The following is a 14,500-nucleotide window of genomic DNA, read 5'->3' on the forward strand; positions in this document are numbered from 1 at the left end:
TTTGACTCATGATGCAGGACCTGCTCCTCACAAAACTATCCATGAGTTTCCCCAGCATGTTTGTGCATTGCCCTCGGACCCAGCATCTGCAGACTTCCTGGCCAGTCCCTCCCTTACCCCTTCACAGAGCTTCCGCATCCATTCCAACATTAAGCATTGCTGCCCAGTACTGCCCAGTACAGACCTTTGTAAACGTTCTCCACAACCAACTAACCCTTACCCATACCACACCCATAACTATGGGTGGATTAAATATCCAATTAACTTCTTTCTGAAGTAATGCATCATGAATTTATGTTGATTCCAATTTTGAATAACTTTTCATAATTCTCGTTCAGCTCCTTTAAAGTTAGATCCATTATCAGAACATAATTCTTTTACTTGACCACGTCTAGGAATAAAACGCCAAAGAACATTAATAAAAGAGTCTGTATCAAGCAATGACGCTACTTCAATATGAATTGCTCTCATAGTCAAACAAGTGAAAATAACTCCATATCGTTTTTCAACACTTCGTCCGCACTTTACTTGCAAAGGACCAAAATAATCAACTTCCACGGATGTAACTGGGAATTCATCAGGTGAAACTCTGTCCTGTGGTAAATCTGCCATTTGTTGTTGTGCAGGTTTTCATTCTCTCTGTCAGTCACAAAGAGATGAAACCTCATGATTTCATTATTAATATATTTAAGCACTGATGTTCTATCAGTCCAAAACACAGGATCTGCTAACTCCATCTGTAATTCTCTTCTTAACATAGCGTCCATTTTGCTCGCCATAATAGCAGCAGTCAATTCCATTCAAGGTCTGGTGACTGACTTTAATCGAGCCACTCTGGCTTTTCCCATTACAAATCCACCATCGACTCGCACTTGGTTATTTCACAGGACTCAGTAACTGACAGGATCAAAACCACCTTCACTTACATCAGAAAAATGGTGTAACTGAGCAAATATGGCCACTCCAAAGTCTGTTGACGTCAAAACTTCCAAGTATTTGAAGACGCTCAATCTAATTTTTCCAATCTTGTGCAATGGATTCTGGATTAGTTTCATCCCATCCAAATTTTCTTCTGCACAAAACTGGTATTTGGCCGGGCTGATCATTAGGCTGAATTCAACCAGTCGGGAGAAGAGGGTGTGCAGGTGAGACTTGTGTTGTGCCCAGTCTCTGCTGGCGACAAGAATGTCATCCAGATAAATGAACACAAAATTCAAATCCCTGCGCACTGTATCCATGAGGTGCTGGAAGGTCTGGGCGGTGTTCTTGAGCCTGAAAGGCATGCATAAAAATTCGAACAAACCGAAGGGGGTGATGATGGCCGTTTTGGGGATGTCCTCGGGGTGCAATGGGATTTGATGATACACGCACACCAGATTGACCTTGGAGAATACTCTCATATCATGCAGATTGGCCATAAAGTCCTGAATGTGAGGGATGGGGTAACGGTCAGATACTGTCATGTCATTAAGCCGTCGATAATCTCCGCAGGGGTGCCAGCCATCGGAGGCTTTTGGGACCAGGTGGAGCGGTGAGCCCCAGGGCTGTCAGAGCGACGAATGATCCCCAGTTCCTTCAGATGCGAGAACTCCTCTTTCGTTATCTGGAGCTTATCTGGCGGGTTTAACAGTAATGTACGATAAATTGTATCAGACACTGTGACCCCAGGTTCACAGTTGGGAGAATATTTAACGGAGATGTACAGTCGACGACCTTGGCAGATACTGAGACACTGTGTTCACAGTACTGAGAAGGTTTAACAGAGAAGTATGGTAGAATAAGGCAGAATCTGTGACTCCAGGTTTACAGTAGTAAGAAGGTTTTAAAATGATGTATAATAAACTGAGGCAGATACTGTGAAATCTGGTTCACTGTGGGTGGAGGTTAATGGTGATGTACAGGAGACTATGTAGATACATTGATACTGGGCTCAGAGTGGGCAAAAAAAGCTTTATTGGTGTTGTATGGGAAACTGAGGCAGTTACTGTGACACCGGGTTCATAGTGGGGAAAATGTTGAACAAAGTTGTACGATAACCTTTGGCGAATATGGTGACACCAGCTTCATATTGGGGAGAATTTTTAATGATGATGTACACTAAACTGTGGCAGATACAGTAACACCAGGCTCACATTGAGGAGAAGGTTTACTGGTGATGTACGGTAGAGTGGCAGGCTCTGTAACACCGAGTTCACAGTAGTGAGAAGGTATAATAGTGATGTACGATAAACTGTGGCAGATACAGTAAAACCGGTCTCCCAATGGGGAGAAGGTTTAATGGTGATGTATGGTAAACTTAGGCTGATACTTTAACACGAAGTTAACAGGGGGAGAATGTTTAACGTTGATGAACGGTAGATTGAGGCAGAAACTGAGAGTCAGCATTCACAGTGATTTACTATAAACTGTGTTAGATACTGTGACAAGATGGTGCAGAGGGTAGACATGTGGTTCCACCCTTCCCCAGTTAGACTATTAAATGCTCGATTTTAAAAGTTGTAAAAGTGATTAAAAATACTGTTTATAGACTTTGGAATTGTGAAGGATCAAAATAGCTACAAATGTGAAAAAATCGAAAACTCAGTTCCAGAAGAAATTACCTTACAAAAGTGTTGAAGAATTATGGCCGAGTTCAACTTGAAGCAACGGAGTTGTCGACTGGCGTCTCCAAGCCTCAGAGGATTCCTGCCCGGCGAAGTATTCCGTCGGCACCACTTGCGCTATCGCAAGATGGCACCAGCTCAGCGATGAGTTCAGCGGTTTCGACTCGTGCACTCATGAACACAGGCGTGAGGGTGGGCCAGCTGAGCGAGGACAGGCCCATGAGCCTGCAGCATTGCCTGGTGGTCAGGAGAGGTACAGTGTAGCATCAGAAGACGCACCTGCGCAGTCGGTGGCCCTACCGGGCATGCACAGTGCGTCGGGGGTCCATGAACCTTTGGAGACGGTGTGGGCTATGGGGGAGCCCGAGCGATGGCCAGTTGACGAGGTAGGCATGCTGTTGTCGGGTGTCCAGACCTGCAGCTGCACTGGAAGAGGACCTACTGCTTTGGAGGAAGAAGAGAGCTCAACTTCATTAGAGTTTGAAGAACTGGGAACTGAGGCAAAAGTCGGTCGGCCTCAAAGGGAGGTGATGGATCCTGGACTGGATTCTGTGTTTGCAATTCTGGGAGGGATTGCTCAGCTCATGGAAGATATGGCAAATATATCAATGCAGATGACTCATCAGATGACTCAAGGATTTTTGGAAATGAAAACTCAAATGAACACTGTGTGTGAAGAAATAACTTTTATGAAGCAAGATATTAATGTAGTTAAGAGTGATGTTACGAGATGGACACGATTAGTGGACACTGCAAGAACATTTTAAAAAGATTGAGGAGGTTTTCTTGAATGCAAGTGTCAAGTGGAGCGTAATAGAGAAAAAATGGAAATAGTGGAAGATCCTTTTGTAGATTGGGGGATTCAGAAGAAGGAATTATTGAAGAAGTTTGACTCATTAGAAAACCAATGTCGTAGAAATAATCTTAAGATAGTAGGTCTTCCGGAAGATATGGAAGGTTCGGATCCCGTGAAGGTTTTGAAGAAATGGATCCCAGAAGTGAAGGGCAGGTAATTTGTTCCAGATGGACTGGAATTAGATCGAGTGAACAGAGCGTTAAGGAATAAACCGTTTCCAGGCCAATTACCACGAGCAGTTTTGATTCCTTGTTTTAAATAACAAGACAGAGAGATGATCCTCCGATTGGTGGTGCAGAAAACACGGCAAAATCAGGATCCACTGATGGTTCAAAATAATAGGGTTTTTTTTAATGCAGTTCTGAGTCAAGAAATTATCAGAAGAGACCGAGAATTTAATTCAGCCTTAGAAGTATTGTGGCAAAAAGGATATAAATTTGCTTTTCGTCATGCAGCAGTATTGAAAGATTTTTATGGGAATTTTCAATCTCAGTTTTTTGAGAATGACCATGATGCTTTAATACTTGCTAATTCATTGCCAGATGTACGAGGAAATGGGCAATCGTCACCATTGTCACCGAAGGGAAGGGTCAATGGGAATGGAAATGGGAAGATTGGAAAATATGGAAAGAATGGGAAAAAAGTTGAATTGACGCAAAGTCTTCTCGATATTGAAGATCCGGAACAATCAGTGGGACTGGAATCACTGGGCTGAATGTTTTTGTTTCAGTACTTTGTGAAAGTCTGACTGGGGGTGGGTGACACTGAGTCCTTTAGTCACCTGCCACTTGTGGACTTTACCGCACCCAAATTTTTAGGGGGCTACTACTTTTGAGTAGCTTGTTTTGGGATTGATTTTTCTCTCTTTTTTGGAATTTTTTAAATAGGTGGGGATTAGAATACTGTGAGACTTAGAAGGGGTGCATTATTTTATCGTAGGATTCACATTTGTGAGGTTTAACAGTGATATACTATGAACTGTGTCAGATACTGTGACACCAGGTTCACAGTGGGAGAACGTTTAACAGTGATTTACGGTATGTTGAGGTAGATAATTTGACACCAGGAGTAAAGTGGGGATCAGGTTTAATGGTGATGTACTGTAGACTAAAGCAGATGCTGTTGTGATAGTACATATCTATCACCAATGTACATAGTGTATATAGTAGTGTATATAGTTACTGTATCTAGACTGTGCTTATAGCGATTGGCTGAGAGCTAAGCCACACCCATTACCTGGGCCTTAAAGGGCTGTGTCCCTAGCCAGGTCGGATCATTCCGGACTGGTCGGCCACCTGTGAAGAGCTCCGGTCTTTTGCTAATAAAAGCCTTGGTTTGGATCAACAAGTCTTTGGTTCTTTCGACGAGCTCTACAATTTTATTAGCAAAAGAAAAATGTTTTTGAAAGGGATGGAGCATCTAATTAGGCCAGAAAAACTTGATATCGACCCACGGTCAGCTACAGCCTTCAAAGCCTTTAACTTCTGGCTGCTGAACTTTGAAAACTTCCTAAGGCTCATTGAGGTGGAGGAGGATAACCTGCGTCTAACAGCATTGCTGTCTATGGTGTCCTTGAGAGTCTACGAGAACATCCAGGATGAGACCACTTACACCGCAGCCATAAAGGTACTGAAAGAAATGTATAACCAACCGGTGAACAGAGTTCATGCCCGGCTCATGCTTGCGTCGAGGAAGCAACAGCCCGTTGAGTCCAGCAGAGCATATTTACAAGTATTGAAGGCATTGGGCAAGGACTGTAACTGTGTTGTCAAAACTGCTGCCGAGATCACAAATGATCTCGTCCGGGATGCCTATGTGGCTGGGCTCAGATCAAATGAAGTGAGGCTGCGCTTGCTCGAACAAGGGGTAGAAAAACTAGAGGACGTGGCCCGGATTGCAATCACAATGGAGGATGCAGCCTTAAAGTCCACCGAGCTCTCTAGGGACTGGACCCCTCGCTCTGATGTGAGTAGAGTGCCCTTCTACCCTACCCCTGACGGCCTGTCGGCTGCTGCTACCCTGCCCCGTGAGAACCCGAAATGTTATTTCTGCGGGAGGGACAAGCACAGCAGGTCCCAGTGCCCAGCAAGAAAAGCCAAGTGCCAGAAGTGCCTTAAAAACGGCCACTTTGCTGCAGTCTGTAGGTCTAAAATGGCCGCCGGCAAACACAGTGCCTCGTGTGAAGCTCAACCGCCACTATCCCATTCAAACACTTCTTCCACAGAGCTCTCGTCCAATGAGAGCGAGGGCTCCCCTGCACGGCAACGCCTGACGTCACGGAGACGCCGAACCCGGAAGGGGCAGCCCACCCTCGCAACCATGGTGATGGCCCGCCTCTCGCCCCTGTGCGGGACACTCGACACTACCGCCGCTGCTGCCGCCGCCACAGTCACCCCCGGGGCCGACGCTACCGCCGCTGCTGCCGCCGCCACAGCCAACCCCGGGGCCGACGCTACCGCCGCTGCTGCCGCCGCCACCGCCACCCGCGGGGCCGACGCTACCGCCGCTGCTGCCGCCGCCACCGCCACCCGCGGGGCCGACGCTACAGCCGCTGCTGCCGCCGCCACCGCCACCCGCGGGGCCGACGCTACCGCCGCTGCTGCAGCCGCCACAGACACCCCCGGGGCCGACGCTACCGCCGCCGCAGCCACCCCCGTGGCCAACCAGGTACTCACCCCAGCGTCCATCACCGACGACCGCCAGGGCCCGACCGCCGCGACCGAACAACTACAAACTCCACTACTTACTATTCACCCGCCAACGCCGCCACAACAGCACTTCCGGGAAGTCCTCCAATCTGCTCCTCGAGCGTTGACTACGTCATCCCGTTGCGTGACGTCATCGCGCAAAACTCCCCGGTCAACTGCTTCAATAACATTAAACCAGCAATGCTCTCATCCCCTCACCAGAGCAATGGAACTGATTAAAGTGCATGGACACTACACCAATTGCTTATTTGACTCTGGGTCAACTGACAGCTTTATTCAGCCAGATCTGGCCCTCCGTTGGGGACTTGACATTATTCCCACTACCCAGAGGATCTCATTAGCGACGAGGTCGCACTCGACTGGGATAAAGGGGTATTGCATTGCCACGCTGGAAGTACAGGGCGTAACGGTCACCCACTTTAAATTATTCGTCCTTCCCCAATTGTGCGCCCCAGTGTTGCTGGGATTAGACTTTCAGTGTCAGTTCCGAACGGTGTCCCTACACTTTGGGGGACCCCATGCCCCCCTCTCGGTCTGCCATCGCCCCACCCCCGAAGCACCCGAGCAACCCGCCCCTGTGCCCCGGGGCCAGTCCTGCGGCCTTTCCACACTCCGGATTGCCCCGCCGGCACTCTTCGCAAACCTCACCCCTGGCTGGAAGCCTGTGGCCACCAAAAGTCGGCAATATAGTTACGAAAACAGGCAATTCATTAGGAGTGAGGTGCGTAGATTGCTGGATGAGGGCATCATCGAACCCAGTTCAAGCCCCTGGAGAGCCCAGGTGGTGGTTGTCAAGAATGGGGAAAAACTACGGATGGTGGTCGACTATAGCCAGACCATTAACCGCTTCACACTCCTGGATGCGTACCCCCTGCCACGCATCACGGATGTGGTGAACCAGATCGCCCAATACCGCATTTTCTCCACTATTGACCTACGTTCGGCCTACCACCAGCTCCCGATCCGCTGTGAGGACCGACCATTCACGGCATTTGAGGCGAATGGGCGGCTATATCAATTTCTCAGGGTACCATTCGGGGTCACTAATGGTGTCGCGGTCTTCCAGCGGGAAATGGACAGGATGGTGGACCAGAACGGGCTAACCGCTACCTTCCCGTATCTGGACAATATCACCATCTGCGGCCACGACATGCAGGACCACGACGCTAACCTAGACAAATTTCTCCAAACTGCCCGTCGGCTGAACCTGACTTACAATTTGGACAAGTGTGTCTTCCGGACCACTCGACTCGCCATTCTAGGTTGTGTGGTGGAGAACGGGATAGTCATGCCAGATCCTGACCGCATGCGTCCCCTAATGGACTTACCCCCCCCACATACCCAGAAAGCTCTCAAACGTTGCCTGGGCCTTTTCTCGTATTACGCCCAATGGGTTCCACACTATGCCGACAAGGCGCGTCCTCTTATCAAGACCACCTCCTTTCCCCTCTCGACCGAAGCCACAGCGGCTTTCGATCGAATCAAATCTGACATTGCTGCTGCGACGCTGCACGCGATCGATGAGTCTGTCCCGTTTCAAGTCGAGAGCGATGCATCCGACTTCGCCCTGGCAGCCACCTTGAACCAGGCCGGTCGGCCTGTAGCCTTCTTCTCCAGAACCCTCCAGGGTCCTGAGAGTAGACACTCCTCGATCGAGAAGGAAGCGCAGGCCATAGTTGAAGCAGTGCGTCGTTGGAGACATTACCTCGCTGGGAGGCGCTTTACACTGTTGACTGATCAACGTGCAGTCTCCTTCATGTTCAGCAACACCCAGCGTGGTAAGATAAAAAACGACAAAATCGCCAGATGGAGAATCGAACTCTCCACCTTTAACTACGACATCCTGTACCGGCCTGGTAAACTCAACGACCCGCCTGACGCGCTCTCCAGGGGGACGTGCGCCAGCATACAGATGGACAGACTACGGAAACTCCATGAGGCGCTCTGTCATCCAGGGGTCACTAGGTTTGCTCACTTTGTCAAGGCGCGCAACTTACCCTACACAGTCGAGGAGATCCGCTCCATGACCCGAGCCTGTGCGGTGTGCGCTGAATGCAAGCCCCACTTCTTCCGTCCGGATAACTCCCACGTTATCAAAGCCACCCGCCCCTTCGAGCGTCTTAGCGTAGACTTTAAGGGCCCCCTACCGTCGACCAACCGTAATACCTACATCCTTACAGCCATCGACGAGTACTCCCGCTTCCCATTCGCTGTGGCCTGCCCAGACACCACTGCCACCTCAGTGATACAGGCCCTTCACACTATTTTCACCATCTTCGGGTACCCCAATTCCATCCACAGTGATAGGGGTTCCTCATTCATGAGTGCAGAGCTGCGACAGTACCTTCTGGAGTGTGGTATTGCTTCAAGCAGGACCACGAGCTATAACCCACGCGGTAATGGCCAGATCGAGAGGGAGAATGCCACTATATGGAGAGCGGTTACACTGGCTCTCCGGTCTAAAGGTCTCCCCACCTCTCACTGGCAGGAGGTTCTCAGTAGTGCCTTACACTCCATCCGCTCCCTCCTATGTACTGCAACAAATGCCACCCCCCACGAAAGGATGTTCCTTTTCCCGAGGAAATCCGAATCAGGAACCACTGTACCGGCATGGCTCACCGTCCCTGGCCCCGTCCTTTTGCGACGCCACGTCCGGCACTCAAAGAACGACCCCTTGGTCGACCGGGTGACTCTACTCCACGCGAACCCACATTACGCCTACGTTGGGTTCCCAGACGGGCGGGAGGACACTGTTTCGGTGCGGGACCTAGCTCAGGACGCGGGAGAACCAGCAAACCCCCCAACCCAACCTTCCCCAACTCTTTATTCTCCAGGCCCCGTGCCGCAGCAGAAGGTCCAACCGCACCCGGGCCACCCTGCCGACAACACGACTGGGGAATTGAGCGACGGAGCAGTCGCACCCGACAAGCCCGCTGGCGACACCACTCCAGCGACCCCGATCCCGGCACCACGGCGGTCACACCGGATGGTCAGACCCCCTGACCGCTACAGTCCTTGACCTACCCCTTCCTTTCATTCTCTCCCTCGTTTTGTTTTTCCCAGGGTCAGTTCTCCAAGAAGGGGTGAATGTGATAGTACATATCTATCACCAATGTACATAGTGTATATAGTAGTGTATATAGTTACTGTATCTAGACTGTGCTTATAGCGATTGGCTGAGAGCTAAGCCACACCCATTACCTGGGCCTTAAAGGGCTGTGTCCCTAGCCAGGTCGGATCATTCCGGACTGGTCGGCCACCTGTGAAGAGCTCCGGTCTTTTGCTAATAAAAGCCTTGGTTTGGATCAACAAGTCTTTGGTTCTTTCGACGAGCTCTACAGCTGTGACACCAGGCTCATTGTATTGTTCATTTATCTTAATTACAACATCTAATTTATATGCTCCATTTTTTTGTGGCAACTTCCAAACATTAGATAAACTTCTATTCTAATCAGATTTTGTTCATTTAAATAGGTCACCACTAAAAGCCCAAATCGTTTGATCTCTTAAGTATTGCTGCTCAAATTAAATTCTTTACCTGGGTTTGGGTTCAACGGCACTTCAGTTTGCTTCATTAATTTTTCAGCCCCTCGTTTTGTGCTTTCTGCTTTGCTCAGCCCATTCGCCAAATGGGCATCCAACTCTGTCTTCTCAGCTTGACCCAACATCTCCTCTGTAAACTTAAGCAAACCAAAAAGACTAAAGTCAAAATTTTCACCTTGGCATTTTCAAAAACAAAAATGACGCTGTGACTTGCAGTTTCACATCATCATCCCACTTGCGCAACTGGCAAGCAACTGCACCGCATCCTACAGCTGGAAAATTGCAAGAGAACTGCTTGGTTAAAGCAAAGATTCCACCCAGTCACCCCATTAAAGGCCTCCAAGTTAACAACAGATATCAACCTGAAAGTTAAATACAAAGATCTGTATCAGGAAGATTAACTGGCTTTAAAAAAAAATCATTTCCACTATTGAAAGAAAACTCCTCAGGGAATACCAGGCTCTTGTTGAACAATTCCTGTTGTATTCCTCAAAATGGTTTGAATCTTGATTTCAAGCAGAGTCATTTGGTGAGATTGTTGGTCCAGAACAAACCCTGCCGACACACTCCCTTAAATATCTGCAAAGTCGTGGCTCAGCTCTGCTCCATGCTTAACCTATCGAGCTTTTCTGAAGAGAAAATGGACTTCAGATGCTGGTACGTTGAGTCACAAAAACACCCTAATGCTTCCCTGAACAACACACCTCTATCTGAAAACCAACCAGAACCTTCCCGAGTGGTAAATATCAACAAGACATAATATCATGTAACTGTTGTGTTTGTGTCGTTGGAGAATTGCCTTTCCATTCAATCAGAATTAGAGTTTTGGGTGCCATATTTGAGAAAAGCTGTGCTGGTGTTGGAGAAGGCCAGAGATGATTTACTGGAATAATATCAGGAATGAAAGGGTTAGTGTATGAGGAACAATTGTCGACTCTTCGACTGTACTAGTTGGAGTACAGAAGGATAAGGGGGACCTCAGAGGCATTTCAAATGCTGGAAGGCTTGGACAGAGTACATATGGCAAAGATGTTTCCCATGGTAGGGGATTCTAGGACAGGAGAGCATAATTTCAGGATAAAAGGGTGTCAATTTAAAACAAATGTGGAAAAATTGATTGTGTCAGTGGGTCATGAAACCCACGTGACGTCATTGGGTGTATTAAAGGCAGAGATTGACAAGGAATCAAGGGTTATTGGGAGAAAGTTGAGGAGTGGGGGTGAGTGGAAGAATGTTGGAACAGACTCGACGGGCCTACTTCTGCTCCTATATCTTGTGATCTATATCCTGCTGGAGATCTAGTCAACCCTCCTCTTGAATTCCATTCTTAGAAAACATTCTGCATCGTGGTTTTATGTCACGTGAACCCATTTCCAATTGAATCCCATGTTACAAGTAACCCAATGCAAATTCTGCATTGAGAGGACTGCAGCTTCCTAATTTTAAAAATTGTTATGGAGCAGCTCAAATGAGATTTCTTGCTTCTTTTTTTGAAAGGGTTAAAATAGAATCAAATAAAATAGGAGAGGGAAAAGCAGAAGAATTTATGTACAAGTGGGAATCAAAATTAATGGTTGGTGATAAAGATACACAATTGTTGAAACATTTGATTAATATATGGAATAAAATAAATGATGAAATTGGTGTAAGTAGATGTCCATCACCCAGAATGGCTTTGATTCAAAATCCTCGTATCTTTTTTAAAGGATCATCAATTTCTGGATAGCTGGTTTCATAAGGGGATTATAAATGTTGAAGATTGTTATGAAAGGGGTCAATTAATGTCATTTGAGCAACTGAGAAATAAATATCGTATAACTCATCACAATCTTTTTGCTATTTCCAACTTAGAGGAATTGTTAAAAACAATTATTTGATGATGTCCTCTTTATTACAAGTAGGAACTTTTAAATGAGGAGTTCATAAGTTGAGACAAAGGTGGGAAATGGATCTGAATATTGTAATTGATTGGCAAATATGGGCAGATCCATATAAGGATCTCAATGTAATATACAAATTAGTTCAGTATAATTGTTTTGACATCAGTCATGTAACAGATGTCAGAAAGGATTTTATCTGAAAGCTGCACCTGGAGTCAGGTGACTCAGGCTGTTGGATTTGAAAAGCTCTACAGGAAGATGATTTGGCAATAGAGATCACGTGATCCAGGGGAGATGTATTAATTCACTTCAACTCAGCAGTCTGGAACTATTGACCAGAGTTCCACACTGCAGCAGTGAGGAAGGAATTCACAACTAGTTTTTCTTCTACAGTTACTTCTTACACCAGTGAAATTGAATAGAATAAAATCAGAATTATCAGATCAATGTTTTAGGTGTGTTGAAGATGTTGCAACTTTCTTGCATTCAACTTATCTTTGTCCTAATGCAAGATCTTTTTGGGGAGAATTACAATATTAATGGAACAAGTTATAGGATATGTTTTTCCGCAGAATCTGACCTTAATTTTATTAGGAAATATTGAAGGAACAAGGCACAAATTAAATCTATTAATATATCAATTTAAATTAGTTAAATTAACGTTAGCGGTGATGAGGACATGTATTGCATTTACTTGGAAATCAGATATATATAGATATATTTTTTTAGGGATGCCAAGATGACATGCAAATATTCAAAGTTGTATTCCTTTGGAAAGAATTACATATAGCTTGAGAAATATATACTCTATGCTTTTGCAAATTTGGCAACTGAATATTCAAATATTAGGCTTCAATTTGTAATAATGCCCTTTCCATCCCTCTAGACATGTGAGATTCTCCTCTAAGTTCAAAATCTTTTATTTAGATTTGTTAGATTTCCTCACCACCGCAAACTCTGTGGAAGTGGAGGACTAGTGCAGGGCACCATAAAACAGAAAGACCACACCCCACCAACATCTCAGAAGCAGAGGATTCAATCCATGGGTCAGTGACCAAGGAAGCAGACCAGTGAGGGGTTCTGCAACTGAAAGACCCACATAGGTGGCAGGCTGTTGGTGACTTGAGGAGAGGAACCCACACAGACTGCGGGCTTCTGGACAAAGCAATCAAGGAACTCACACCAGGCTGTGGATTGCTAAAGTGGGTCAGAATTGGCTAAAAGGATGTCAGGTATCAGACCTTGGATGAGTGAGTGCTAAATGGTTCCTAATTATGTCAGAGGTTCAAAACTGGAGCTCACATTGCCAATGACTTGGATGGTCTGTGAGCATTGAAAGAGAATCCACAGACCCTCAGTGACTTAGCCCAGGGTTCAGGGTGGCAGGGGATGGTGGGTGGAAGAGGCATTTCAGGCAATTTCTGCCAGAGGTGAGTCTGTCTGTCTTACAGCAGGAAAAAAGCAATTTTGTGTGATATGACACTTTTTAATTACATGACAGTAAATTGTCTCCTGAAATACAGAGAGAGGTTCAAGTTTCAAACTATTACAAATTCTACTCACCAGATTATAGCTCTTCCCACTTTTTATTTTTGCAAGGACACCGTTGATTTTATCACAACTCCTCTGCTGCGTCTGTCCTGTGACAGATTATATATTTTATATTGTATATAGAGATGTTTTTGAAAGAGATGAATTGGAGGAGTCGTTTAGGTCACAAACAAACACATACACTTCACAATACAGCTCTTATTTAAAATGCAAGAGCTTGGCTGAGAGTGAGTCATTCAGGCACCAAGAGCCTTTGCAAAGACAAAACAAGGAGACTGTTTTACTAAAGAATTTCAAAAGCAGGTGTAAATTGATTATTGCTTTTAAAGGAACAGATGAATGGACTCAGAAGTTTGGGTCCGGTGCAGTAATCTGGCTGGTTCCAGTTTGCTGTTCTAAGAAGTTCATGTGGTTTTGCAAGCAGAGAGGAGAGACCAAGTAGGCTTTTTTCTAAAAAAGAGAGAGAGAGAGAGAGAGAGAGAGAGAGAGGGAGAGAGAAAGAGAGAGAGAGAGAGAGAGAGAGAGAGAGATGGCAAGCTGGCATCTTGTTTTGAAGACGGGGTGTTAGTTCTCAGTTCAGCGTGTTGAAAAACTTTGTTGTCCATATAAGAGGAAATAGCTGGATAGAAATGATGTTTCACTTGAAAAAAGGGAAACAAAAGGAACTCTATGGTGACCTGCAGAAGAGGTTATCATTTGGAAAACCCTGATGGGTCAAGTTTCTTTGGCAAGACACCAAAATGGCTGATCAGAGGGAATCAGTTTATGTGTGTCCAATGAGCAAGCAATCCCTCTCTGAAACCAATAAGAGCCTTCCTGGAGGGTACACATTTACTTTTAAGCACCAGAGCTTGGTGCAAATTCATAAATGTTGAATTCTGTGCACAATATAAGAATTGATAGACACCGGTGAACTTGGAATTGTGTCAAAGAACTTTATGCACATTAAATAGACCTGCACTTAAAATTAGATGGTGGTAATGGAAGACTGTTAATAGTGATAAGTTAAAGTTTGATCCTGTTTTTTTTTTGTTTAAAGAAAATTAAAAACGATGTTTGTTTAAGAATCAATGGCGTTATTGTTCAAAATCAGCCTGTAACTGAAAGTATTCTTGGACTGAATAGACATCTGGGCCAAATGACTATTTAAAGACAATCTGTACATGATTGTACATCCTAAGGTACAATATAACCACTTAGAGCACAGAACAGGCCAGTTCGGCCCAACTAGTGCCATAACAAATTCCCACCCTCCTAGTCCCACTGACCAACACCCAGTCCATACCCCTCCAGTCCTCTCCTCTCCATGTAACTATCCAGTCTATACTTAAATGTAACCAATGATCCTGCCTCAACTGT

At 45.9% G+C, this 14,500-nt stretch overlaps 1 long non-coding RNA gene across 1 annotated transcript in view; it reads right to left on the bottom strand.

The window, feature by feature from the left end:
• LOC138750185 (uncharacterized) overlaps positions 1–14,500 on the bottom strand; it is a 32,957-nt gene that overhangs the window by 1,729 nt on the left and 16,728 nt on the right. Inside the window, exon 2 of the long non-coding RNA XR_011349138.1 lies at positions 9,706–9,847. This is a non-coding gene — a long non-coding RNA (uncharacterized lncRNA). The remainder of the gene's footprint in view (positions 1–9,705; positions 9,848–14,500) is intronic.

Source organism: Narcine bancroftii, unplaced genomic scaffold (assembly GCF_036971445.1).
Source record: "Narcine bancroftii isolate sNarBan1 unplaced genomic scaffold, sNarBan1.hap1 Scaffold_104, whole genome shotgun sequence".
NCBI classification, from domain to species: Eukaryota; Metazoa; Chordata; class Chondrichthyes; order Torpediniformes; family Narcinidae; genus Narcine; species Narcine bancroftii.